At 36.5% G+C, this 27,600-nt stretch overlaps 1 pseudogene; it reads left to right on the top strand.

Moving 5' to 3' along the window:
* Window positions 1–25,572: 25,572 nt before the first annotated feature.
* Window positions 25,573–26,172, top strand: LOC148040552 (70 kDa peptidyl-prolyl isomerase pseudogene; annotated as a pseudogene).
* Window positions 26,173–27,600: the final 1,428 nt, after the last annotated feature.

Here is a 27,600-nt window from a genome sequence, read left to right on the forward strand (position 1 = left end):
AGAGGAGGCCACCTTGGGATCCAAACCCAAGCAGGATACTACTTTGGTATTGGCAGTGAGGTTGGTGAGTCCAGGCGGGATGGCATCCATCAAGGCATCGCTTGAGACATGCAGGTAGTCCAGTGAGTAGAAGCATCGGAGCTCTAGATATGCTAGTAGTGTTAGATTCTCTAGCTTTTGGTTAGCACCCTTATCAAGTTATCAGTGAAGATCAATAGAAAGGCTAGTGCGGGGCACCATCCTCCACCTCGACACATAGGACCCCCTTTGCAAAGGTGTTCCTACTCAAGTCCTGGTGCGCAGATCGGACGCAGATAGCTCACGTGGTGAATCCCGGAAGGTCCCCAAGAACAAAGTACTCTACTTTTTAGCACAAAAACCCATGTAAAAGCAAGCACGACATGAGACAAGAGACAAATTGGGTTCAATCTCCCCCATGCCTTGTGTGAGCGCTTCACAAAGCATGTATTTAATGTATATTTCCAATCTTTATGCTCAAAAATAGCCCAATTACAAAAATATGACAAGCTTTTAGCTTTTGAGTTTGCTTTCTACCAAAAATAGGAAAATAAAGCTAATGGACGGTGCCCATAGTGTCTGGCACGCCCAATCTCAATGTCCAAATAGAAATAACATATCCAAGCGCATAAGCGCATACAAAATAATAATAAATAATCGATGTCTCTATAGACATAACAAAATATAGGCGTGGCGCCTATCAAAATATAGTCCAAGAGTCGAAAACTCGCTAGACTCCAATGCTTTCCTCCGCCACTGCTGCTATCTCTACACATCAACTGAAGCATTCACAATCGTTAGTAAAATAACACAATTAAACCAACAAAAGTGAATACCTAGCAGTCTTCAACTACATAAATAAATCAACTGGTTAGAAATAAATCCTAACCTTAATTTATTACGAGTGCGCACTCTAAACTCATAAACGTTTATTAATTTAATATGCATTTTGCGGAATCACCCGCTATGGAATCACCCATGTACACACTAAATTAATGAAACACCCGAAAAGGACAGGCGTCCCCATCAACTTCTCGCACAAAGAATCCTCTTTGCGTATGAGCCCCGGTCATCTAAGTTTACGGAATCCACCGTAAAACCTCACGGAATCCACCGTGGAATATGCCTCCTGGCATCAAGTCCATGCTCGTCAGCCCTGTCAACGCCCATCCACGTGCATGTCACCTAGCCTAATGTGTTGCACATCATGCCCATCTACGTGTACATGAAGTCCTACCCTTTTGACCAGTCATTGAGGAGATCATAGTGTAGTGATGTTTTGCGAGAGGCCTGCCACATGAGCACTTGGAAGTTGTAGCTTTGCCACTAGGAAGAAAACTAAGAAGAATGCTACTCCATAGCTTTTTGATCCCCTCCCCCCCACAAACAAGAAGACTAAAAAGAAGAACAAGAGTCTTCCGTGCCTGAGAGCTTGGAGGAGTCCATGCAGATTTGCGAATTATTAGGGAGGAGATGGAGGTCCAAGGGTGTCATGGAACCTTCCATTTGTGCTGGTATTGCTAGACTAATCTCTCTCTCTCTCTCTCTCTCTCTCTCTCTCTCTCTCTCTCTCTCTCTCTCTCTCTCTCTCTCTCAACTTGTGTCTTCAAAGCTATGTTTCTCCTCTCTTAAGTTAGTACCTTCCCCCCTCGGATGTCTTTGGTCAGATGGCTCCTCTCTCAGGGCGATTGTCTTTGTCCATATGGCATCAACTTCATGAATTCCCCCCTCACTACATGCAACCCCCTCTCATGAAGTTACATACATGTGTGTGTGTGTGTGTGTGTGTGTGTGTGTGTGTGTGTGTGTGTGTGTGTGCGCGTGTGCGTGTGCGTGTGCATGCATGTGCGTGTGCGTGTGCATGTGCGTGCATGTGCGTGTGCGTGTGCGTGCATGTGCGTGCGTGTGCGTGCATGTGCGTGTGCATGTGCATGCATGTGCGTGTGCATGTGTGCATGCGTGCATGTGTGTGCGTGCGTGCATGTGTGTGTGTGTGCGCACGCGTGCATGCGCGCGCACGAGTGTGTCCGCGCATGTATGTGCGTGTGTGCGTGTGCGTGTGTGTGCACGTGTGTGTTAAATGTATAGATGTAAATAGTATTGCATAGTTGTATTATATACATCAATACATGCATATTATATATTATAACTATATGTATAGTTTTTATTTATGTGTATACATATCTATAATATAATTACATATATGTATTTGTAATATCGGTGCCAAGCACCAAGAGGAATCTAGTTGCAACTAGTCTCCATTATGTTTGCCATTATCTTATGCTCTATTTTTTTGAGCTAGAATCTAGATTTATGCTTGCACTTCTCTTCCAATACCAATTAATCTCCATCAACTTTTAGGGCTCCCCATGAAAGTTGATGGTTAGGATTTATGGTTACAACTAGGTTTGTCTTTATGGATCCATGCTACATGTCTTTAGGTCTTCAACTAGGTTTTTATGTTCACTTCTCTACATAGCCACTCAAATCATGTTTAACATTATGTTTAAGTTTATATGTTACATTCATTAGTATTGTCTTCATATTACGGTTATCTTAAAGTAATCTCCATCAACATTTAAGTTTCTCTATATATTAGGAGTCTAAGGTTTTAACTAGGTTATCCTTATAGTGCTATATAATATGTCTTTTGTTCTTTGACAAGGTTTATGTTTTTTTCTTTAGATAGCAAATCTCCAGTACATTTTGGTTTTGTCTTGTGTTTCTATATTACATCTCTTAAGGATTATCTTTATGTTACAATTATTTTAAAGTTGTATCCATCGATGTTTGTGGTTATATTTATGTTTTTACACAAACTATTCTTAATTTACATTTTTCATTTTTCATGCAACACTAATGAATGCCCATCAATGTTCAATGTTCTTTGTATATTGGGGTTTAGGATTTACGAGTACAACTAGGTTATCATTATGTTTCCATGGTATATGTCTTTAGGTCTCCTGCTAGCTTTTCATGTCTATATAAATTTATCTCCATCAACATTTAGATTTTTGCATAGATTAAGGGTACATGCTTTATGGTTTCAACTACGTTGTTTTTAAGATTCTATGGTACATGTCTTTAGCTCTTCAACTAGATTTTCATGTTCATTTCTTTGGATAGCTACTCTTCGTTAAGTTTTGGAAGTGTCTTTATGTTTACATATTACATCTCTTTAGGGTCATCTTTATGCTATACTTATATTAAAGTAATCTCCATTAATGTTTACTATTATGTCTATATTTCTATTTCTCCAATCACAAACTCCTTATGTTTATGCTTCCAAGCTACATCTTTTTAAGGTTATAATTATGGTTGATTTTAAGTAATCTCCATTACTATTTGTTCTTATTTTCAAGTAATCTCCATTATTTTTATATTCATTTGGAAATACCCACTAATCTTCATACCTTCATTAATTTATGATAAATGATTTCTTAATTTCTATCAAGTACAATTTACCTTGAAGTTTATTTAAGTATTATTGCATTACATACACATTTCCTACCATTATTAAGTGATATTCATTAAATTACCTATACATTTACTTATTTTTACTCATACCAAGTACTCTACATCAAGGTTTATGGATTTCATATTTTTAAGATACATCTATTTTCATTGATACCCAAATTTCACATGTGCATTTCTTGAGTTCATTTTTGTTGAGTTCTCTCTAGCTTAAAGATTCTATAATTGTTTGCACTTTTCGTTCTTATACTTAATGATTTCGAACATTCATTTCTAAGCTTTTCATGTTTCTCTAATTAGAGAAAAGTTTTGTATTTCACATTTATAAAATGTTTATACTTTTAATTGAAAGTAATTTAGTTTCAACTGAAATTCAAATTTAGGTTTCTTAACCACTAAATTTCAAGTTATCGAGTGCAACCTTTGAAGTTGTGTTCTCCGTTGTCATAGAGTGCAACATTGTCATATTATGATTTGCTCACTGTCAAGCTATGCACATGACAAATGGGGCATTTGATAGACTCTTATTATGTTAAGATCTTGAATGCTCTTTGACTCAAGCATCTCTTACATGGTTGGTTCATATTATGATCTTGAAACTCTTCACTCTCTTCTCAGTATCCCAAGCAAGTAAGAAAACCAATGACCAAGAGCTTGTAATAGACTCACCTTCTTGCTTTTGTGTATTCTAGTCTAAAGGTCTTTGAAGGTTTAATAGTGGCCTCATGATTCAAGCGATGCTCCTTCAATTTACTTCCACCACTATATTGCAACCAATCCACTTCTTGAGCACTCATGAATGGGCTCTCTGGAGCTTGGCATTGAAGGAGTCTAGATCTAGAGCTTGAAGATAAGAGTCTCTATTGAAGAAGAAAGGCATCCACTGTTCTTGTTAAGGTATGCATCAAGGTTTATGCTTTGTGCTTATGCAAGAGCTTGTTGTGGCTTGTTTGGGAGCTTCATAAGGCTTCATTGAGTATGTGTGAGTGGCCATTTGACATCAAAGACATCAAAGCTGAAAAAATGTCATCAAAGGAGATTGTGCTTGCAACCCGTTTTTTTGCAAAAGCCATATCTTGTTATTGTTGGGGTAAAAGGCCTTTGGGCCTACCCGTGTACACTGTGACCGCCCATTCTTTATTCATATATAATGTGATAGTGCAATAAGGCTGTCAGTTCAGTTGGACAGCACCTACATTGTGTGTGCTTTTCTCTCTCGCATCTTCCTCTTCTCCTTCACCACTGCCATTGCATCCCCTTCAATTGGTATCAGAGTGGGTCCTTTTGTGAGTGCTTCCCGGCCTCTTCTCGGCATCGACACGAGGTATGGGAGTTCTTCTCTCACTCAGTTTTCAGCTCATAGGTTCACAGCAGGGTTTGACCTTGTGGCAACCATTGGAGAGCTTGGTTGCTTACCTAGCTTGATCTGGAGTCTTCTTTGGCTTCTTGGCAACACCCCCCAACCTTGGCGACACCTATAGTAGCCCCAAGACAAGGATCTACATTAGGCCTTATCATGTGATGGCCTGCAAGTCTCTTTCAGCTTGATCTCAAACTCCATTAGCAGCTCCTCCCCTCTTATCTCACTTGCTGCCTACCATGGCTTGGTTGAGGCTTGTGTATGCCATCTTTGGCCCCTACTGGTGCCCCCCTTGGGCTCCTTGATGGTCAACCATGTGTTGAATACCCCCAGGCAGGTCTGCACTGAATCTGCGCTTGTTTTTACAACAGCAGGTCACGAGTTCTCCAGCCCCTTTATACTCCTTGGGCAGCCCTCTTATTCCATTAATAATGGACTTGGATGTCTCTATTATGTCCTAAGCATTGGCTCTTGGACTTACCACCAACTTAAGCACTCCCCACTTCAAATTTTTGACAATACCTATAGCACGCATACTGTCATACAGGGCAGCCCCCTGTTCCTCCTGTCTGGAATCAGTAGAGGTGGTCAGATGATGCTCATTTGTGCTCAATGGCTACCTATACATATGGGGATATATGCTTCTTGGTTAGACATCAAATTGATCTTGGATTGAGGACCATTTTGCTCAGTTTAACAAGTTTTTTACATGCTAGAAACAGGGCAGCACACAATTCTTGAGTGTGTAATGCTTATGACTCATGGCTATCTGATGCCTACTAGGCTCCTATTGATGCTATATGACTTGGGAATGTATGTCTTTTATTTGGACATGAAGTTGAGCTTGCATTGAGCACTGATTTGCTCAGATTGAATAGTTTTTTACATGATGGAAATTACAAGGGCTGAAGGTATTTAATGCTTTACCCGGCTATGCCTAGGTCTATGGGGTGCTCCCGACTATTCGGGATGATATGGGTTTATGTTTGGTGGATGCTTCTACATGTATGAGTAGTGATTGCTCTACTCTTTAGCAGTTGTTTGATTGAACTTTGATTGCTCATCGATTCTTGGATTTGTTGTAGGATACCTGGTTGATTAGTGGACTTTACAATGCTTGGGATTGGCAAACAGTTATGACTTTCTTGCTCCTCTGTTGTCTAGCTTCTATGCTAGTTGGCCTACTGCTGCCCGTCCATGTTAGAGAGTGGATGCTATGTATGCTTACTCGTTTATGCACATGGTCTACTATTGTATACCTTACAGAGCCACTTATTTGGATGTTGTTGTATAGATCCAAAGAAGGTACAATGTAGTAAAGATTGGCCCATACCACAAAATTCTACTTCATTGAGAGGATTTCTAGGACTATCTTTTATTGCAACTATTTCAAAGTCAAAAGTGATCGCCGAGTGCTAAAGTATTTTTTTTCACCACCTAACCTATCTCCTAAGCAAACAAGGCGGTTAGCTACATTATAGGGATATGACTCTGAGATCTCTTATATAGCACGTAGTAAGGATAATGTAGTGGATGCATTATCTAGGATGTGGGCATGTTCTATTTCTACTCTCTATAAAGATTGGATCCAAGATATACATGAAGAATATTTATTAGATGAGCAAACAACCAACATCTTGAAGAAATTAGAACAAGGCGATGGATCTGAATTTCTCAATTTCAAGTGGCAAAATGGATTTCTTTGGCTCAAGGTAGAGTATATTTATGAAATGAACTTAGCCTAGATTGAATTAAAATAAGAAGAAATTCAAGAAACAATAATTGAATCAAATGGCATATTATCCCAAAAGAAAGTATATTTCTTCAATCTATCAGTGATTGAGAGGAGTTTAGCTCATCAAAGCTCTTCATGGCTATAGAATCCTAAAAGAAAGAATCACTACATTTATGGTAGCCATTTCAAAGTCAAAAGTGGTCACCAAGTGCTAAAGTATTTTATTTCACAACCTAATCTATCTTTTAAGAAAATAATGTGGCTAGCTACATATATAGGAATATGACTTTGCGAGCTCTTATATGGTAGACAAGGATAATGTAGTGGTAGATGCATTATCTAGGACGTGGGCATGTTCTGTTTCTACTATTTCTACTCTCTATAAAAATAGGATCCAAGACATATATGAAGAATATTTGTTAGATGAGCAAACAACCAACATCTTGAAGAAATTACAACAAGGCAATGGATCTGAATTTTCCAATTTCAAGTGGCAGAATGGATTTCTTTGGTTCAACGACAATGTATATTTGTGAAATGAACTTAGTCTAGTTTGAATTAAAATAACAAGAAATTCAGGAAACAACAATTGAATCAAATGGTAATAGCCATGCCATATATGAAAATATGTTAAATCTACAATAAAAAGAAGCCATAGCTAGATGATATCAAAGGTACAATGAGAATCATGGATTAGAGGCTACTGCAAGAAATCTGTCTCTTCTTATGGTGGGCATCAAGTACTCACCCTCATTGTTGGTAGGGAAGGTAAGAACCCTCGAGCTCTAAGAAATGGAGAAGTTTAAACATGTGCAAAAAGATGTTTATAATGACACACTCTTGCCTTTTATACTCCAATCCCAATTAAGATAAATTTTCCTAAACTAAAGGGCACACAAATTATTTTATGACAATCCATCCCTACCCAAAAATTTTGTCCTAAAAATTTGAAGGTAAAAAAGGTAAATGAATAGTAGAAATAAATAGAAAAGGCCCAATGTTGAAGTAGCCTTGGAGAAACATTATCAAGATCAAATAGTGAATTTCTAAAATTCTATCTTGATTAGGGTACCTATAGAGAAAATGGCCCATAACCTTTGATAGACATGTCGGATTGGTGCATATGAGGTATAGAAATGAAGTATCCTTCATCCATCCTTCAAAATACAATTGTGACATCGGCAGGCCAATTATTTTGAATGCAAAAATTTTATACAACAAGTTTTCCACTATTCAGTGAGATAATATCCTCTTAGTAGAGCCATGGAAATTATTCCAAATATAAAGCATGCTACCAAAAAGATTCTTCCATGGAAAATCCTTTTCATTTAATAAGATATTTCATAATAAAACAATTTCTTAGAACCTTGTCATGCTTGTCACAACAATCCTTTTAGGTTCATAGATGATTAACCCATCCTCATCACAGGGGGAGGTAGTTCTTGAAGAACTTGAATATCAGGACCAATATACTTTTTGAGCTAAGAGACATGAAAAAAATTATGAATCTAGTGGTTGAAGGCAAATCAAGTTGGTAGGCAAGATCTTCAACTTTTCTTGAGATTTGATATGGACCATAATAGCGATGAGCAAGCTTATTATGTCCACCTTTAAGAGAAGTATAATGGGACGATACTTTCAAGAAGACCTATTCTCCCTCTTCAAGGTCTACATGAACCACAATTGTGATGAGCAAGCTTATTATGTCCACCTTTAAGAGAAGTATAATGAGACTTAGGTACTTTCAAGAAGACCTATTCTCCTCTTCAAAGTCCACATGCCTTCGCTTATTATCAATATAAGATCTCATAGTCTCTTGTGGCTTTTGAATATTTTCCTTACATTGCTTCATAAGGATCTCCATCTTTTCTAATTTTTCCTTAGCAAGAAGATTCACTTCATCATTAAACAATGCTTAAGATACGTGAACCTTGTAACCATATAGAGCCTCAAAGGGTGACATGCATATACTCATGTGATGATGTGTTAGCAAAACTCTGCAATATGAACCCAATAATCCCATGCATTTTGTGTGTCATGACAAAAGTATCGCAAGTAGACATCCAACCACTTGTTGAATCTTTTAGTTTGACCATCAATTTATGGGTGGTAAGTTGTACTTGGAGTAAAGAGGATTTTCTAAAAATTCTCCATTCCATGAATTGATATGCCACTTGTTTGGCTAAATACTAGACTTTGTGGATATCAAATGGATTGATTTGGTAAGATGATCAATCACAATAAAAGTACTATCCCAACCCTATTTAGTGGTAGGAAATATTGTATTAAAGTCCATGCTGATATTAGTCCATTTACCATGTGGAATGGGTAATGGCTAAAGTAAACCACTAGGCAACAAATTGGAATATTTATTCTATTAGCATGTATGGATCTTATCAAAGGTTTTAAACAAGCCAATATGCCCTACCAAAGGAGAAGAATGCATCGCTTATAAGGTCTTTTGATTAAAATATATCTAAGGAGTCAAATATAATCTACTTTGTTGTAATTTCTTCATAGTGTTGGGTGGTTGTTTGCTCATCTAACAAATATTCTTCATGTATGTCTTGGATTTAATCTTTGTAGAGAATAAAAATAGTAGAAATGGAGCATCCCCACATCTTAGAAAATACATCTACCACTATATTATCCTTGCATGCCATATAAGAGATTTCAAAGTCACATATCTGTAATGTAGCTAATTGGCACCTTCTTTGCTCAGGAGATAGATTAGGCTGTGAAAGAAAATACTTTAACATTCGGTAATCACTTTTGACTTTGAAATGGCTGTTATAAATGTAGTGATGCCACTTCTTAATAGCATGAAGTGAAAGAAAATACTTCAACATTCGGTAATCACTTTTGACTTTGAAATGGCTGTTATAAATGTAGTGATGCCACTTCTTAATAGCATGAAGTATGGCTAGCATTTCTTTCTCATATATGTAGAGTTCTCTTTCTTTGTCATCCAACTTTCTACTTTCATAGGCAATAACACCATGTACTTGACATAGAACAATCCCAATACCACAACCACTAGAATCAACATAGATGGTGCATTCTTTAGAAAAGTCTTAAGCACACTAAAATAGGTGTTAAAATAAGGAAAATTTTCAGCTCATCAAAGCTCTTCGTGGCTATAACATCCCAAAAGAAAGCATATTTCTTCAATCTATCAATGTGAGAGAAGTAGCTATATGGGCATAATTCTTGATGAATCTTTGACAGAAAGAAGATAGTTAGAGAAATCCTCTTAATGAAGTAGAATTTTGTGGTATGGGCCAATCTTTAATGCATTTACCTTCTTTGGATCCACTCTAATTCCTTTCTCATCTTGAATATGACCCAAATATTCTACCTTGCTAGCAATAAAAAGTACACTTGCTTTCCTTTGCAAAAAGCTTGTGTTGTCTCAATGTAAGAAGGATTGCACCGACATGCTACAAATAATGCTCTCTGTTCCTTCTATATATAAGAATATCATCAAAGAATACCAAAGACAAATATATACAAGAATGGTTGTAGAACCTTGTTCACAAGGGCCTAGAAAGTAGCATGTGCATTGAAAGCCCAAATGGCATAAGCAAGAAGTGGTAGAGAGCCCTTTCTGTTCTAAAAATTGTCTTGTACTCATCACCTTCCTTCATCCTAATTTGATGGTAGTCTCACCTCAAGTCAATCTTGGTAAACACATTTTTATCCTTGAGTTTATATAATAAATCATCAATGTGGGGGATTGGGTACCTATTCTTTATAGTGCTCTTGTTGAGGTTCTTATAATCAATGGACATCTTGTAGGATCTATCTTGGTTAACACATTTTCATCCTTGAGTTTATATAATAAATCATCAATGTGGGGGATTGGGTACCTGTTCTTTATAGTGCTCTTGTTGAGGTTCTTATAATCAATGCATATCTTGTAGGATCCATCTTTCTTCTTATCAAGTAGTATAAGAGAAGCAAAGGGTGATTGACTAGACTGAATAAACCATATTTCCAACAAGTCTTTAACTTATTTCTCCACTTCTTCTCTTTCATACTTTCACAACATGCAAGGGGATTTGTTGATAGGTTTAGTGTCAGGTGTGAAATCAACGGATGGTCCAGTTCTCTCTTAGGCAGTAATAATATAAGAGACAAATATATATTTAAACTCTTTGAAAAGTTTACAAAGACATGGATCATGCTCTTTAAGTGTTGAAGATTGCTAATGTTCATCCACCTTTGAGAGGAAAAGTATGAAAATGCAAGACAATGCATTGATCTCTCTCTTTATCTTCATTTTATTGATTACTTCCACTTGTTTTCTCTCTATGCCATTAAGTGTTACTTGCTGCCCCTTCTAAGTATAAACTTAGCTTAGAATGAATTAAAATAATAAAAAAGTTCAAAAAATAAAAATTAAATCAAATGGCCATAGCCATGCCATAGATGAAAATGGATACAATGAGAATCACGGATGAGAGACTGCTACAAGAAATCCCTCTCTTGCTATGGTGGGCATTGAGTATCCACCCTCAATGTTTGTGGGGAAGGTAAGGATCCTCAAGCTCCAAAAAATGGAGAAGTTTATAAATGTGCAAAAATATGTTTACAATGGTACACTCTTGCCTTTTATACTCCAACCCCAATTAAGTTAATTTCCCTTAAACTAAAGGGTACAAAAATTGTTTAATACATCTTTTAAGCAAATGATCTTATAGGAGATGCATTCTTCTCCTTTGAGAATGTATATTGGTTTATTTAAAACCTTTGATAAGTTCCATAAATTCTTTTAGTGGAAAGGAATTTAGAAAGACATCAAAGAATATGTGATGCACAGCTTACCATATCAAACGGAATAAAGATTCCAATTTGTTGCCTAGTGGTCAACTTTATCCCTGCCATTACCCATTCCACATGGTAAATAAACTGACATTGGCATGGACTTTATTACAGGATTACCTACCACTAAGTAGGGTTGGAATAGTACTTTTGTTGTGGTTAATCTTCTTACCAAATCAGCCCATTTATACTCGTAAATGTTTAGTATTTAGCCAAATAAGTGATAGATAAATTCATGGAAGGAGTTTGTAGACTTCATGGTTTACTTATGAAGATTGTTTTTTATAGAGACACAAAATTCATGGGGAATTTTTGGAAAAGCCTTTTTTTTCCATGGGAACAAATTTAACTCCAAGTATTGCATACCACCCACAAACGGATGATCAAACTGAAAGAGTCAAACAAGTGGTTGGAAGTCTAGTTGCAACATTTTTACCATGGCACACAAAATGCATGGGATCATTGGATTCATCTTGTGGATTTTTGCTACAATAGCACATACCACATGAGTATAGGCATGTCACCATTTGAGACTTTATATGGCTACAAGGTCCAAGTACCTTTAGCATTGTTTCATGATGAAGTGAAGAGCGAGAAAAGATGGAGGCACTAATGAAGCAATGTAAGAAAAATATTTGAAAAGCACAAGCAACTACGAGACATTATGTTGATGATAAGCAAAGATGTGGAATTTGAAGAGGGAAAATGGATCTTCTTGAAAGTACCTAAGTTCCATTATGCTTCTATTAAAAGTGGACATAATAAGCTCGCTTATCAGTGCTATTATGGTCCATATCAAATTTTAAGAAAAGTTGGAGATCTTGCCCAGCAACTTGATTTGCATTCACCCATCCATATTCACAATGTTTTTCATATCTCTCAACTAAAAAAGCATATTGGTCCTAATATTCAAGTTCTTGAAGAATTACCTCCCCTTTATAAGAATCGATTAGTCATCTATGAACCCGAGAAGATTGTTGCAAGTGGGAGAAGGTTCTTTAAAGGAGCTGTATTATCATGGAATATCTTATTAAATGGAAGGGATTGCCCATGGAATAATCTTCTTGGCACTATGCTTCATATTTGGAATAATTTCTATGGCTTTTCTAAGAAGATACTAGCCCATTGAATAGTGGTCAGCTTACTGTATAAAGTTTATGTATTCAAAATAATTGGCCTACTAACGTCAACATTGTATTTTGAAGGCATGGATGGATACCTACTAAAGTATACTTCATTTTTGTACCTCATATGCACCAATCTAACATGTCTATTCAAAGTTATAGGCCATTTTCTATAGCTACCCTATTTAGGACAGAATTTTAGAAATTCATTGTTTGATCTCGATGAGGCTTCGAGAAGGCTACTCCAATATTGGACCTTCTCTATTCATTTCTACCATTCATTTGCATTTTTCGTCTTCAAGTTTTGAGGACAAAACTTTTGGGTTACTAGGGATAGACTATAATAAAATAATTTTTGTACCCCTTTAGATTAGGAGAATTTAGATTAATTGGGACCAGAGTATAAAAGGCAAGAGTTTTGTTATTGTAAACATGTTTTTAGCACATGTGTTAACTTGTCCATTTTCTTGGAGCTTGAGGGTTATTGCCTTCCCCACACCAACAATGAGAGTGAATACTCAATGCCCACCATAGCAAGAGGTGGATTTCTTACACTAGCCTCTCATCCAAGATTCTCATTGTACATGTGATATCATCTAGCTATGGCTTCATTGTGTTGTTGATTTAATATATTTTCATCTATGGCATGGCTATGGCTTGTTGATTCAATTGTTATTTTTTGAATTTATTATTACTTTAATTTATTTTAGGCTAGTTCATTTCAATAGTATACTAGCTCCATCTAATTTAGCATCAAAATCCAAGTTAATCCATTTTTCTTTGGTATTTGAGGCTTTATCTTCAAATTTTCATTGGTAAGCTTATCGTTTGAGTCCTCATGAGATTTATGTCATGCACCTTTGCATACTTCCATTTTTTAGCTTCCAATAGTTCTTCTATGGGCTTAAAATTTGCTACAATATTTTTTTTCAAGGCTTTTTTAAGAAAATTGAGGCTCTAATTAGCTCTAGATTAAAGACTAGCATTTGGAAATTCATACTACGAGGAGGGGAGAAACTACCTTGGGTAGGGCATCCGATACATGGAGCTAACACTTCAACCTTAGAAAATGAGATAGGTGATGAAAAATAGAATAAAAATGATTTATAAGAAAAGGTAGAAGAGTTAAAAGAAAAGAAGGGAGTGGATGAGCTCGATGATGATATTAGAACACCTCATCCCCTGACAAACTAAAGAAGAAGAGAAGAGGGAGGATGAGCTCAGTCTTGCTCTTAGAACTCATTGTACCTGACAACCTAAACCCCAACAAGCAATCCACCCTAATACATTCAATGATGATCAGCTAGAAAGAGAGTTGAAGGAGAGAATCATGAGAATATGGAAAGAGATAGAAGAAGATAATAGGAAAGAAGAAGAAAAAGATTTGTTATATGGAGCCATAGAGAAGATGAGACAAGAAAGGAGAACAAAAGAGATGGAAGAAAAGATAGAGCTAGCAAAGAAGATGAGTAAGAAGGAGAAGATAGACCAAGATGAGAAGAAACAAGTAGAAGAAAACAAGAAGAAAGCTAGGAAGAAGAATGAGCATGTAGAAAGAGTCAAAGGACCCAACTTAGTTAAGAGAGTGTGGAGAGCTAAAAAGCCAAAAGAAAAATATGAGAGGCAAGAGAAAGTTGAGTTAGAAGAGCTGAATGAGATAAGTTAGATCCATGTATAAAGGCCAAGGAAGAGAAGATAGGAGAAGAGTTAGACTCAGAGAAGAAAGAGAAGGAAGAAGAGGAGCATAAGATAGATCTATGCAAAGAAGGCTAAAAAAAAGAAGGAAAGAGGATGAGGAGGAGGAGAAGAAAGCGAACCAAATTCCAAGAAACAGAGGTAGGCCACTAGAGCCAAGTTGAGAGATGAGAATGAGGATGTCTACAAAAATTCCCAAGCTAAGCTTGTGGCTAAGAATGAAGTAAACCCACACTCCATCCTAGCAGAATCAGACCAAAGTAGGAACCAAGTGCATTTCAATAATGGAGTCATTAGCTATGCCCTTAGACTTGAGGAGGTAAACACTTATGATGAAGCCTCAGCAGGGAGAGCATGAGGGAGTGCTCACAATATGGTCCAACCAAGGTAACTTAATGCTATGGAAGGGAACCTTGCTAGTTGAGCCTTGGAAAACTCTCCAACTTACTCTTAAGGTGAATGTATTTGGGTATGAAACCCTTTGGGACCATACTCAATTCTAACAATGATTGAGATCTTGGATTTTAGGCTACATGTAGTGTAAGGAGTCGTCATCTTAATCCTATGAATCCGTGATTGCGCCAAGTACTTCAAACATGGGCATCACCCCAGACCCCACCTAATACCTCTACTTTTGATACCAAGAATCCCATATAATTGCAACAACTTAGTCCATACCCCTCAAAGAACTTCAACTCCAAATGAAGCTAAGAACAAAGAGGTGACATACACCAAGATTGCACCTTTCTTGTGAAAAGGTAGACTAAACCAACTAGTTTGTCTAAGCAAGGCAAGCAAGCAAGATCCGGCAAAGAGACCAAGGAAGATAGCCCAAGTACTTGACTTGGCAATGAAGGAAAGCATATTGGCAACCAAACTAAGAGACCCAAGTCCTCAAGGCCCAAGGCAAAGGTGCAAAGGAAGAGAGGAACTACACAAGGAGCAAACCGAAGGACTACCTCCCTTAAGGTGTAACAAAACACAACAACAATTGAGCCACCATGCCTTGACCCCAATAGCATGACCACTTGGGATCACGCATACAAAGCTTGGCATGCAAAGTCATAAGAGCCAAGCCAAATAAAGTTATGCCTTTGAAGTATCCACTCCTCAAATGGAATTGAGTCGAGGGTGGACTAGATGAAAAAATAATAATAATAATATTCTAGAGGGTAGACACTCACCAGCTTGATAAGAAAATCTTTGTTAAGATCTCGGAGTAGTAGTACCATAAACATTAACTAGCTTGATAGAAAAGGTTGCCTTAAGACCCTACTGATGAGTCAAGTCCAAGACCTGTAGACACTAAGTAGCTTAATAGAATGAGGTGTAAGACCTTGAAATGAGTCAAGAAAATCAATTTTTGAGGACAACAATCCATTGAGCAGGGATGAGTGTAAGGATAAGGGCTTTGAAGGTATACCATGAGGTTTTCCACAAATGCACCTATATAGGGAGTTGTAGGTCACTCAAAGCTTTGCTTGGGTTGTGCTTTTACATGTAATTTCCTAGTAGGGTAAAAGTTAGGGGAAAATTTTAGTCGTACGGGCTATTTTTCAGAGGTTTTCTTGGTCATTTGGATAAATTTTTAGGCTTACAATTTTAAAAATAGCCCGTATATACAAAAATTTGCATATTTTAACATAAATTTTGTGAAAAATAGCTTAAAACAAGATTTCTCTTAGTATTTGCCCAATTTTCTAAACTCTTCACCATTGATTAGCCAAACATTCGCCCACCTATCTACAAACAAAAAATCCAAAGGGTTCATTATTTTTTACCCTATTCCCTAAGCTTAATGATGAACCCTTATATGTGCCGCATCACAAGTGTGTAGTCTTGAGATGTGTATCAATATTGTATCTTTCTATGTTATGAATATAAAGAATTCTTTATATATATATATATATAGTGTGCCTTTCCATTAATGCTTCTATGACTCATGACAAGTTACTGTTGGAAGTTCCATGAAGGTTCATAACCACCCCCGCTGCCTCCCCCCCCCCCCCCCAAAAAAAAAAAATCTTGGGAAGAAAAGAACAAAAAAAGATTGCCTTGCTCTATAGGATTTTTTCTTCCTTCTAAACCTCAACATAAAAACAAAAGTTCCCTCGTAGGTAACAAAGAAAAAAAACCCCTTTAATGGATCAATCAAATAAAGGCACACCCCCAACTAGAAAGACTATTTAAAGGAGGGCCCTCTCTTCACAAATTCAACTCACATTTAAGAGAAGATTATTCTTAAGACAGTGAGAATGAGAGCTAACACAAGAGTAAAAGAATGAGATTAATGAAAGGCAAGGTAACTTTCACAAACGAGGAGATAGCACCCATTTGTTTTCTTTTTAACATTGTTTCTCAGTTACCATGGCCCCACACAAGGGCGTTGATGCGACAGGACTATGGATTGACCAAAACATCGAGAATACAACCATGGATATGACATGTATATTTTTTAAAAACATCTTAAATTTTTAGTATTGCTCAAATTTTAATAGTTAAAATTCTCACAAATTGCAATTATAACTCACCTTATCTCTCTTAACTTTTGAATTATTGCTAAATTATTAAATTAGAAAACATAGTGAAAAATATATTAAAATATATCTAAAATTGATCATTTAAATTTTAAAAATATACTTTAACTTGTATATATAATGCAAAATTATAATGAAGTAAGTAAAAACTAAAAGAGACTTAGATAAATAGAAAATTGATTTAAAAATTAAATTATAATATAAGAACTTAATTATATATAAAATGTAATAAAATTAATTTAAAATATCTAAGAAGAAAAAATTATATTTTAATCCTATAATAATTTAAAATGTTAAATTTTTATTTTTAAATGATTAAACTCTTATATAAGCTTTTAAAATATTATTAAATATTAATAAAATAGTATTTTTTTATCATAGCCTAGAAATCTTATTAGAAAAACTATTTTTCTTATAGATTATGCATGAAATCATGCCGCTTATATTTTTCATAATTAGTAAAAAGTATATAATATATTGTAAGTTTCTCTTTTGATATTTTTCAAGTTGATAAAAAATCAATGTAGACATCTTAGTTTCATAAATGTGTGTTCACATACATAAAGTTAAACCCAAAATCATGAGTTGCATTTCATTGGTTAAATAAAAAATACTAAAATTTCCATTAATTAAAAAAACCCTTTTTAAGAAAAGACTAGCTATTTGTTGGGGTAAAGGCGCCTCCGCCGTGCCGCCCCGTGTATTACTACACTGACAGTACCCGCCATTGCACACTGCAGGTGGCGGGCGCCCGTCACGTCACTTTATTCTTTACATTCATTTTTTAGTGACTAGTAAATAAAGGAAGGCCCGGTCACACATTGTGACTGTTGGAGTTCCCATTTCTTGTCTCTCTCTTTCTTGCTCTTGCTCTCCCGCCATAGCTCGCGTGCAAGCTTCGATCCTTCTCACCTTTCACTATTGATTATCTGTTTGATTGATTTTAGTTGTCTTAACTGATGAAAAGATTCTAATAATGCTCGTGCCTTCAATAGGTCGACAAAATTGAGGCATGATGCTATCCCCAAGGCTACACCTAGGATACTCTTCACCTAGAGTTGGATATAAACTACCTAAGGTGGGCGACCACTGCTTAGGTACATATGGTCCTCTGTATAAGAAGGTCCTCCTTTACGATGGGTGAGAATCATTAAGGCTCTAGTCTAAGGTTATAATCTTGATCTCAATCCTAAGATAAAGGAGAAAACCTATATGAGCTCAATGTGGTATAGCATTAGAAGGCCTAGGATGAACATGGTAGGTTAGCAACCCAATTTTTAGGTTGGTTTGCTCTTTGAAGAAATTGTAATAATGACAATAATATGCATTATCATATTTTTTAAAGAATTATATTGGTGTTTGTATTTAAGAACGTGACAATGAACCCTATGTAAAGATTAATTTAAAAAGCTATTTTTATGTATTTCATAGCGTGAGTAGTATGCTTGCTTAGATAACTAAAAATGCACCATGTTATTAATGGAAAGTGGGTGGATGATCTTTCTAGCAAAACCATCCTACAATTGGGTGGACCTAGTTAGCTGAATGGTTTTTTCTAAAGTTTAGAAAAGGGCTGAAAAGTGTGACTATCCTAGGGTTGAGTCTTAGGACCTACTAAGCATTAATTTAGGAGGCTGATGTGAGACCATGTCTTATGGATGGGTAGATTGATGCTCAATCCCCCCTCATTTCTCACTCTCATTGAACCAAGTGTAGTGCTTGGCAGCTTTGAGTTTCTAACGGCTTCCATAATAGCAACTATCTTACCTTGATGTTAGACTGTTACTAGAGACCGTAGTTGTGTCATTTATGAAACCATAGGCCGATCCTCATGGGATGAGATTGGATGCTTTGCTTGCAAGGTAAACCTAGGGATCACCTGGTCACCTAAATCCACACACTCGCAAGTAGCACTAATAGTAATGGATAGGATCAAATCCTTATATGATTACCAAACTACCCTCCTATGATTTAAGTTCAAGTACATTTCAATTTAATTCCATACATAAATACATTCAAACTTGATGAGGTAGATATACTAGTATATAGTTTCTCCATTATAAAGATTGGATATCTAAGAAAGTCAACTATTTAAATTGAAAAAGAGAAAATCCCTCATTTCTAAAAAGATGATCACAAAAAACCCAAGAGAAATAGATGCATTGGAAGCAAAGTTTAGAATGTGGAAAAGCATGGTCTATATTTAGATGAAAGCAATCTTAGTTTGGATACCAGTAAGAAGGATGGATCATCCAATTGATTGGATGAATGGGTAGAAAGTAGTGACACAATCGATTTGACTTAAGATAAAGACAATGCAAGTGTGTACTTATTATGATGATTTATATTTCTTAGTTTATTTTATTTCTAGATGTTGAAATCTTCATGATTTTTAAGTTACTAAGAGTTTATCGACCATTAGTAAATTATGTTGCCATCCTTAAATAGGACTTCACAATATTTTGTAAGTTTTGTATCCTTATAAAATTTGATTTTTCTCTTATTATTTATTTTCTAACATATTTCAAAAATAAGCTATTTAAAAATATAACCAGGATGGTAAAAGTTTTAAAAATGAGAAATGTCACTTTATTTTTTAAAAATGTTGACTAAAAAATGTAATGTTTGCAAAAGCATATGAAAAGCAATCAGAGTTTTAGGAAATCTTCTTAAAGATTTCTTCTAAGATGAAATATTACCCAAAAGATTTGCAACTATGTTTTTTGTGGCATATACCCATGGTCTCATTGGGTGGAGCTTCATATTTTGTCACTTTCATAGATGATGCCACTAGGAAGTTTTGAACTTACCCTCTTCAAAATAAGAAGGATAATGTGATAGATGCATTTTTAAAGTCCTTAGCATTTGTAAAGAATCAATCATCAATCAAGAGAAAAGCTTAAGTGCTTAAGAAGTAACAATGGTGGTGAATACACTTCTCATACCTTTACAAACTTTTGGAGAAGCATAGAGTTGATAGCTCTCCTAAAAATCTTGCTCAAAATGATGTGGCTAATAATATGAATAGGGCCATTTAGGAAAGGGTCTATAATATGATCTCTAATGCTAATCTCACTAATAGGTTTTGGATTGAAGCTGAAAAGAGAGTAGTGCACTTGATCAATAAGTCTTCTAATGTTAGTGTCACTAATGCTAGTCCCACTAATGGATTTTGAACAAAAGTTGTAAAGATAGTAGTGCACTTGATCAATAAGTCTCCTACTAAACCATTAGATGGAAAATTTCTAAAGAGTTAAGATCTAGAAAGAGGCCTAGTTATAATCACTTACATGATGTGAAGCATTTATACAATTACCTAAGGACAAGCAAAGTAAGATTGATCCTATCTCCATGAAGTATAACATCCTAAGATATTGAGATTCAAAAGAAATGGGATATTGCATATGGTATCTTGAGTTTAAGAAGGTATTATATAGCCATGATATCATTTTTAATTAGGATAGAATGCACATGAAATTCATTAAAATTGTTGAGATCCACACGATAGTGTTTTATGAGGATGGACAACCAACACATGAATAGTATATACGAAATATTCCACATGATGCATGGCTTGGACAACTAGCTATATTGAGGTGAGAGTACCATAGGAATGCCTCATGTTTTACACAATGGGAAGGTGGAAGCACCACATGCTCTAATTTTTGAGCCACTTTTATGATGATCTGGGAGGATCTTTATACCACCAGATAGATACATTCCATCTTTGGACTATGTCATGATTCTGGATTGTGAAGATCCTTCTTGTTATGCTAATCCTTTGACTAGGGATGATAGCCATAAGTGGAAGGAGGCTATACAACCATAGATGGATTCCCTCATGAAAAAATATTTGCAAGTTAGTTTCTTTGCCTAAGGATAGACATGGATTACTATGCACTAGCTCTACAAGTTGTAGGTATCTCCATCTGATACATTGCCTAAGTATAAGGTAAGATTGGTGGCCAAGGGACTTAAGCAAGAGAAGGAGATTGACTTTGATGAGATATCGGCACCAATAGTTACTATGAGCACCCTTTGCACAACACTTGCATTGGTTGCCAAGAAAGACATGTAGCTTATTTAGATGGATGCAAAGACAACTTTCTTTCATGGAGATTTGCATGAGGACATTTAGATATAACAACCTAAAAGTTTGTTGTGGAACACAAGGTACTATTTTCATGTGTAAGCCACATAAGAGCTTATATGGTTTGAAACAAGCTTCAAGGAATTATATCATGCTAGTTTAATATTTTTCTACAATCTCAAGGGTGACTAGTATCTATATACTAGGAAGGGTAGGAAGGAGGCTAGGAATGGTAGCCTTATGATCTTGATTCTCTAGTGGATGACATGCTGATGGAAGTCAATCATTTATATGGATGCACAAAAGAAAAGGTTTCATGAAACATTTGATATGAAGGACTTAAGGAATGTTTGCATATAAAGCATGATAAAGACAAATCGAGTATCCTTTTGTCTCAAAAGAAATACATTGGGAAGATATTAGATTATTTCAATATGGAAAGGGGAAAGTCAAGCAGTGTCTCATTACCTCCATATTTGAAACTTAGCCAAGAGAATAGCTTGAAGTTAGATGACCAAATTGATGAAATAGCCAAAGTTCCTTACGCATCCAAAATTGGTAGCTTGATGTATGACGTGGTTACTACAATTCCAAGTATTGCCTATGCAATAGGAGTGATTAGCAATTATGTGGCAAACCAAGACAAGAAGCACTGTAAGAGGTAGTAAAGAGTATCACTCAATACTTGAATGGCACTAGATCTATGTGCATATGCTTTGGAAGGAAGGATGAATCTATTCTTAGATATGTAGATGTTGATTTTTTAGGGAGTGTAGACTTTAGAAGATATTCTACACATTTTATCATCACTTTCACAAGTGGTGTAGTCTCTTAGACCTTTCAATTATAGCCACGTATGACTTTATCTACCACTGAGGCTAATTATGTTATTGCCCCACTACGGCTTGCAATATATCTAGGGGGAGGCTTGGATATTATAAGAGAGATGGCTACTTTGCATTGTGATCATTAAAGTGTCATTCAATCAGCACATAATCCTATCTTTCATGGAAAGATGAAGGACATTGAGGTAATGTATCACTCCATCATGGAGGTGTTTGAGAAAAAGTGCATTGATCTTGTCAAGGTCCATACAAATGATAACCATACAAGTCTCCTCACAAAGAGTTTGCCTTCAGAGGGTTTTGCATAGAGTTTGCCTTCAAAGCATATTGCGCACTATTGAATGCTAATGGGCATTGCCTAGTATCTTCACTTTCTTCTTATACTCCTATAAGGTGTGTTGGACTTAAGTGGGAGGCTATTGGAGTGAAGACTGATGGTCAATAGCTGGACAAGCATCCATTGCGTAAGTATGCACTCTATAGTCATATATAAGTGAATATAACAAAGAAAAATAGTATCATTCATTATATCCACTAAAATCTCTCATGTGCTTCTCTCTCAATCCTCTTGTATTACACTATCTATTTCACATTCCATCATTGCTTCCCTCTCATGAACTTTCCATGAATGATGGCATCACTTGTGGTATTTCCATGAGCATTGGAACCTTGGTTGTGGTATGTACACATATGCGAGATGGCATTGAGTTGTTTCAAGTCATCCTACCACATGGCAACTTGGTGACTTGATTGTGATATCTAAGGTCCATCTAAGGTTGCTATTTTTCTCACATCATCCTCCCACATGGAAGCCTTAGTACCTTGGTTGAAAAAGTTCATATTCTCTTTTCATATTTAAAAATTTCCAAGGTTTATAAATGCTTAATTAGCATGAAGAAATTGTACGTCAAGGATATACACAAAAAAATAGTTAAAATTGTGAAATTGTGGAACTCTAACAACTAAACCAATCAAACAAGCAATAATTTATACAACCTCTAATATAGCACAAATTCATAGTAAATTAAACAATAAGCCAATAAAAACTTACAAATCACAAGCTTCAAAATTTCTTGAAGATTGGGATTTGGCTGTCAATCAATGTTCATGGAAATTTGAGGTTTCATATGAAATGAATTGAAACTTTTCCAAAGGAGACCTCAAATTTTGAAGGATAGGGACGAAAACTTGGAATTGATCATTTTTAGATATGAAAATGGCAAATAGATGTAGAAAAAATAGAATAGGATTAAGCAAAGCTAAAATTTGAAGACTACCTTTAGTGTTCTTATAGAAAACCAAAATCAAGCTTGCTCTTCCCAATTGACACCTTACACCATGACAAGTCTATAGAATGCACCCCAAAAAGTTTAAGACTCCTCACATAACTTTTGCTCGAAGCTTAGGCTTCTCTATAAATATCAAATCTATTAAAAGACACTAAGAGAGGCTCATACCATGTTCTTGTAGTTTGTTTACATTGTGATAAATCTACCAATAATTTCCAAGATTAATCAATGAAAAAGTCTAATAAGAAATTGATACAAGAAAGTTGGAACTCAAAGTTTGCAGTTTTTAGTTGATAATGTAAATAGATATCCTTTGTGGACATTACCTTTGGGAAACTCATAAAAAAGGCGATCTATAATATATCCATCCTAATATTTGCATGTCAACATGAGAGAATTGAGAACCCAATAAAAGAAAGCTAGACACTTAGAATGGAGCTTAGATATGTCCCCATAACTTTCATAGCAAAAAGTGCAACTTAAATAGATGACATGGTTAGGAGCTCATGTGAAAACTGTTAGAGAGAGAACTAGGGAGAGAGAAAGAGGAGAGAGAAGACTGCAGAAGAGAGAGAAAGACTGGAACAAGGGAGAAGCCATAGAAGTTGTGAGCAAGATGGGAGAGAAAGATTGTAATTGTATTAATGTGTCAAAAAGATAACATAAAATTACATGTCCTCTCCTTTTATACTAATGTCAGTGTGACATGGCAATACACACTAAATTCCTCATTCCCAGCTTCTTACAATCCATCCCTTCCCAAAAGTTTTTGTCCTAAAAAACAAACCTGAAAGACTAGAAAATGATAGATGAAATAGAGTTCTACTCTGATACAAGGGCTACAAAAAATAGGAAAAGCACTAGTTTGTACTAAGTAATGGAGAGGATCATAAGTGGAAAAGTGAATAGGCCATATGAGCATCCGTTTTGAAATAATAATACTGAAAACTAAACCATCATAACTCCAAGAAAGGACACCTGCAAGAAATAGACAGCTTGTTGTCTACTACAGAACCTGCTGTAGTAAAATGGAGATATCTTGTGATGGGCATATCCAAATCAAGTGTGCTATGAGTCAAAATAAAACTCATTGGACATACTTGCAACCCATATAGATATCCTTATTTTGTAATCAAACCAAAATTGAAGTCGAATCAAAACAGTAAGCTGTCTAGAAACTGACTGCAGTAGAACAAGAGATAAATGGACTAATTTTCAGCCAAATAAACCTCTCAAAGATGAAGATTTTGAACCCCAATATGGACGTTGGCCTAATGAAGGTGCAAAATCCTGCTCAAAATCTCCTGGATCTAAAGATATTCCATCATAATGATTGTCCAAGAGAATAGAATGCCCCTCAACCACATACTCCAATCCACCCGGATCAAATGGATACGATGAAGTATCCCCATAATCAAGTCCATAATCACATCCATAATCTCATGAATCATAGGGAAGCACAATGCCATCTTCATATTCATGTATGCCCAAATCATGTATTATATCATCATCGGACATGTGCCAGTCATCATAACCATGATCAAGGTACTCATTATCAAATGCGTTCAATGGCTATTGTAAACCTTGATTAAGTGTAAATTGATGCTCAAGAATATCATCAAGAGGTTTCTCTAAGAGTCTAAAACCTTCAGCATAATCATCTACATCTGTAAGTGCCTCATGTGATTCATCAACGAAGATGCCATCAGCTTGTACATCTTGCTCTTCATTGTTCCCTTCTTGTACATCTTCTTGGTCTTCTTGCTCATCCTCTTGTTGATCATGTTGTTCATTATCCAAATCTTGTTGTTCAGCTTGCTCATTGTTCTCTTCTTCTTCATCAGCACTTGGAAAAGAACTCATCATTACATTTGGGTAATCATGAGGTATGAACTGATTGGGATATGAAGTACCATGGTAGTTATGAACTTGCTGCTGATCAAGCTAGAAGAGTACTGATAAACATGACCATTATTGTCATGTCCATAAGAATTGGGTTGCTCAACTAAGAGAGCTTCACAAGTATAATCATAACTATGTTGCTGAAGAGGTGGATGCTCATAAGCATAAGCATGTTGTCCATAATAGCCATTCTGCTGCCAAGGTTCAATGGAATGATACTCTGCATTATGACATGGTACATCATGTTTATAAGCATTAACATGCTGTCCAGATGTCCTTGCATACTGCTCATATTCATTTGCATGTTGTTGCTATTCATATTCATAAGATGCATGCAAATCATAGTGTGTACCATCAACATATATATGTTGGCCATAAGCATAAGCATTTGATTCAAGCCTTGCTCTTTTTTCTATGCCCGCCTTCATAAGAACAATACACCGATCAACTAAAACTCCAAGTTTGTCAATATTAGCTTGTGTTTGAAGCCAACCTTGTTCAATAGAGCAGAAGCTATTGATCTCAACTGCCATTGTAGTCAAGTTGCTTTCAAAATCTTATTGTTTGATGAGCATCAGCAAGGCTGCATTACTTGTCTACCCCCTTTCACACAGCTTGGACCCTTCTAGAGATGGACTTACCTTTGAGGGTTCAAAGAAGTTGAGACCTTGCAAGGTCAATGAGGTCAAGGTGGATACTGTCTCAAGGAGCTCCACTGAGACAAAACACAAAGGCAAAGGCTGGGATTTCACCTAGGTGTGCAAATGTTGCTCTGAAAAATAGCCAGTCATCACCTGTGGCACAAGATGCTTATGGGGATCCATTTCCAAAGGCTCCTTCTTGTGAAAACTCTTCCACAACCTTGACTTACCAAGAGTCTGATTATGAATTGACCAAACATGACATGGCTCTGTCAATTGTGGAGATGCTTGGAAACTCTTCCACCAAGCTGGTTCATGGAAATGCACTGTACAAGCTTGGGAAGTATGCCAGGGCTTCCAAGAAATATGAGAAGGCAGTGAAGTATATTGAATATGACAGTTCTTTCTCAAATGAACAAAAGAAGCAAGCCAAAACTGTTAAAGTGAGCTGCTATCTTAACAATGCTGCCCGTAAGTTAAAGCTGAGAGACTACAAGGAAGCTGCAAAAGGATGTAGTAAAGTGCTTGAGATGGACTCACAGAATGTTAAAGCTTTATACAGAAGAGCACAAGCATACATTGAAACTGCTGATCTGGATCTTGCAGAACTGGACATTAAAAAAAAACATTGGAGATAGACCCTCTGAACAAAGATGTGAAGCTGGTAGACCATCTCCTCCTGTTTCCAACTCTGTGAAAAGTAGCCAACATTAAGTTTGTCATTTCATTTGAAGCCCAAAGAACAAGTTCTGATGCATATGCTACTTGATCTCCAAAAACTGACTGGAAATCCTTCACAGTTTGAGACACTGTAGAGAATACAAGTTGTGAAAGGTCCACAATGTATGCACCACCATATGATGTGCCAAAGATGAACATGGTCCTTGACTTCTCTTATGTCACCTCTGTATGAAAGCACTTGATGTTGCTGATCATGCTGATCCCATCATTCTAATCATCAAACTTTGACTATAAACTCTCCATTCTTTCCTCAATTGCTACTTCAGTTTGTGGATCCCAGTCGTTGGAGAGATACTACTGCACCTTACCTCAGTAGTTCCCCTTCGATTATCTTGTCAGAGAGACAACGAGAGAGAGACGATATTCTACACCCCATCAAGAGAGAGACCAGCAGATATTCTGCACCCCATTTCACCTGGGCCTACGTTGCCAATGGGTCTCTCCCAGACACTCCGTCTGTGTTTGTTCCTCCAGGTCTTAAACACAGGTATTATGATGGCTTCTACAACTTTAGAGATTTATCGAGCACTTCCTGTCCGCGAAGAGATCCTACAGGGCTTCTTAATGTAGATTTTGATTGGTTTCCATACCTCCAACTATGCCATATACTTCCTTTCTGAAATCTGAAGCACGAGGAGACACTTGAGTTGAAGTCACAATTAGTAGATAAGACTGTGATTCTTAGAGTTGATCCTGATGTTTTTCAAGGCATCAGCCTGAAACTTCTCGCAATGGAACAACTGCTAATGTAGCACCCTGAGTGGAAGGGGAAGTTGGTCATGGTACCGATTGCAAATCCAACATTGCATATTCTTGCATTGTGACTGGAGTGAGAGATGGATTCAATTTGAGCCCTTATGAATACACAGCCAACATGCTCATCAGAAACTTGGGCAATCTCCAGAAGCTGAACTCTGCCCTCGTAAGAAATAAGTGTCCCACCCCTAACATCTAGTAATGCAGTCCCGATGCAGTCCTTGATGAACTCAAAATGTTTCTTAATCGAGTCAGTAATTCCCCACTGTCGATACCGTGCTTTCTCCAACTGGTTCTTATCATGGGAGAGATGGCAGATCTATGATGACAAGGAGAAATTTAGTGGATGATGATGAAAATGGAGTTGAAGGCATGCTCCTGGGTGCAAGTGAACATTACAATGAAGCTGCTCTAAATGCACGGTGAGCTAGATGAGCACAAAAGGCAACTTGAATCTTTGTTGTTGCTTCAATTCCTCGCCCTATAAACCTTCCGTGAAGTCACTCTGAAGATCATCGAATTGGATTCCTTCTGAGATCAAGCCTGTGTCCCAAGGAAAAATGACCAGC

The sequence above is a fragment of the Lygodium microphyllum genome, chromosome 2 (genome assembly GCF_053477565.2).
Source record: "Lygodium microphyllum isolate KBCC chromosome 2, Lygodium_microphyllum_v1.1.10, whole genome shotgun sequence".
NCBI classification, from domain to species: Eukaryota; Viridiplantae; Streptophyta; class Polypodiopsida; order Schizaeales; family Lygodiaceae; genus Lygodium; species Lygodium microphyllum.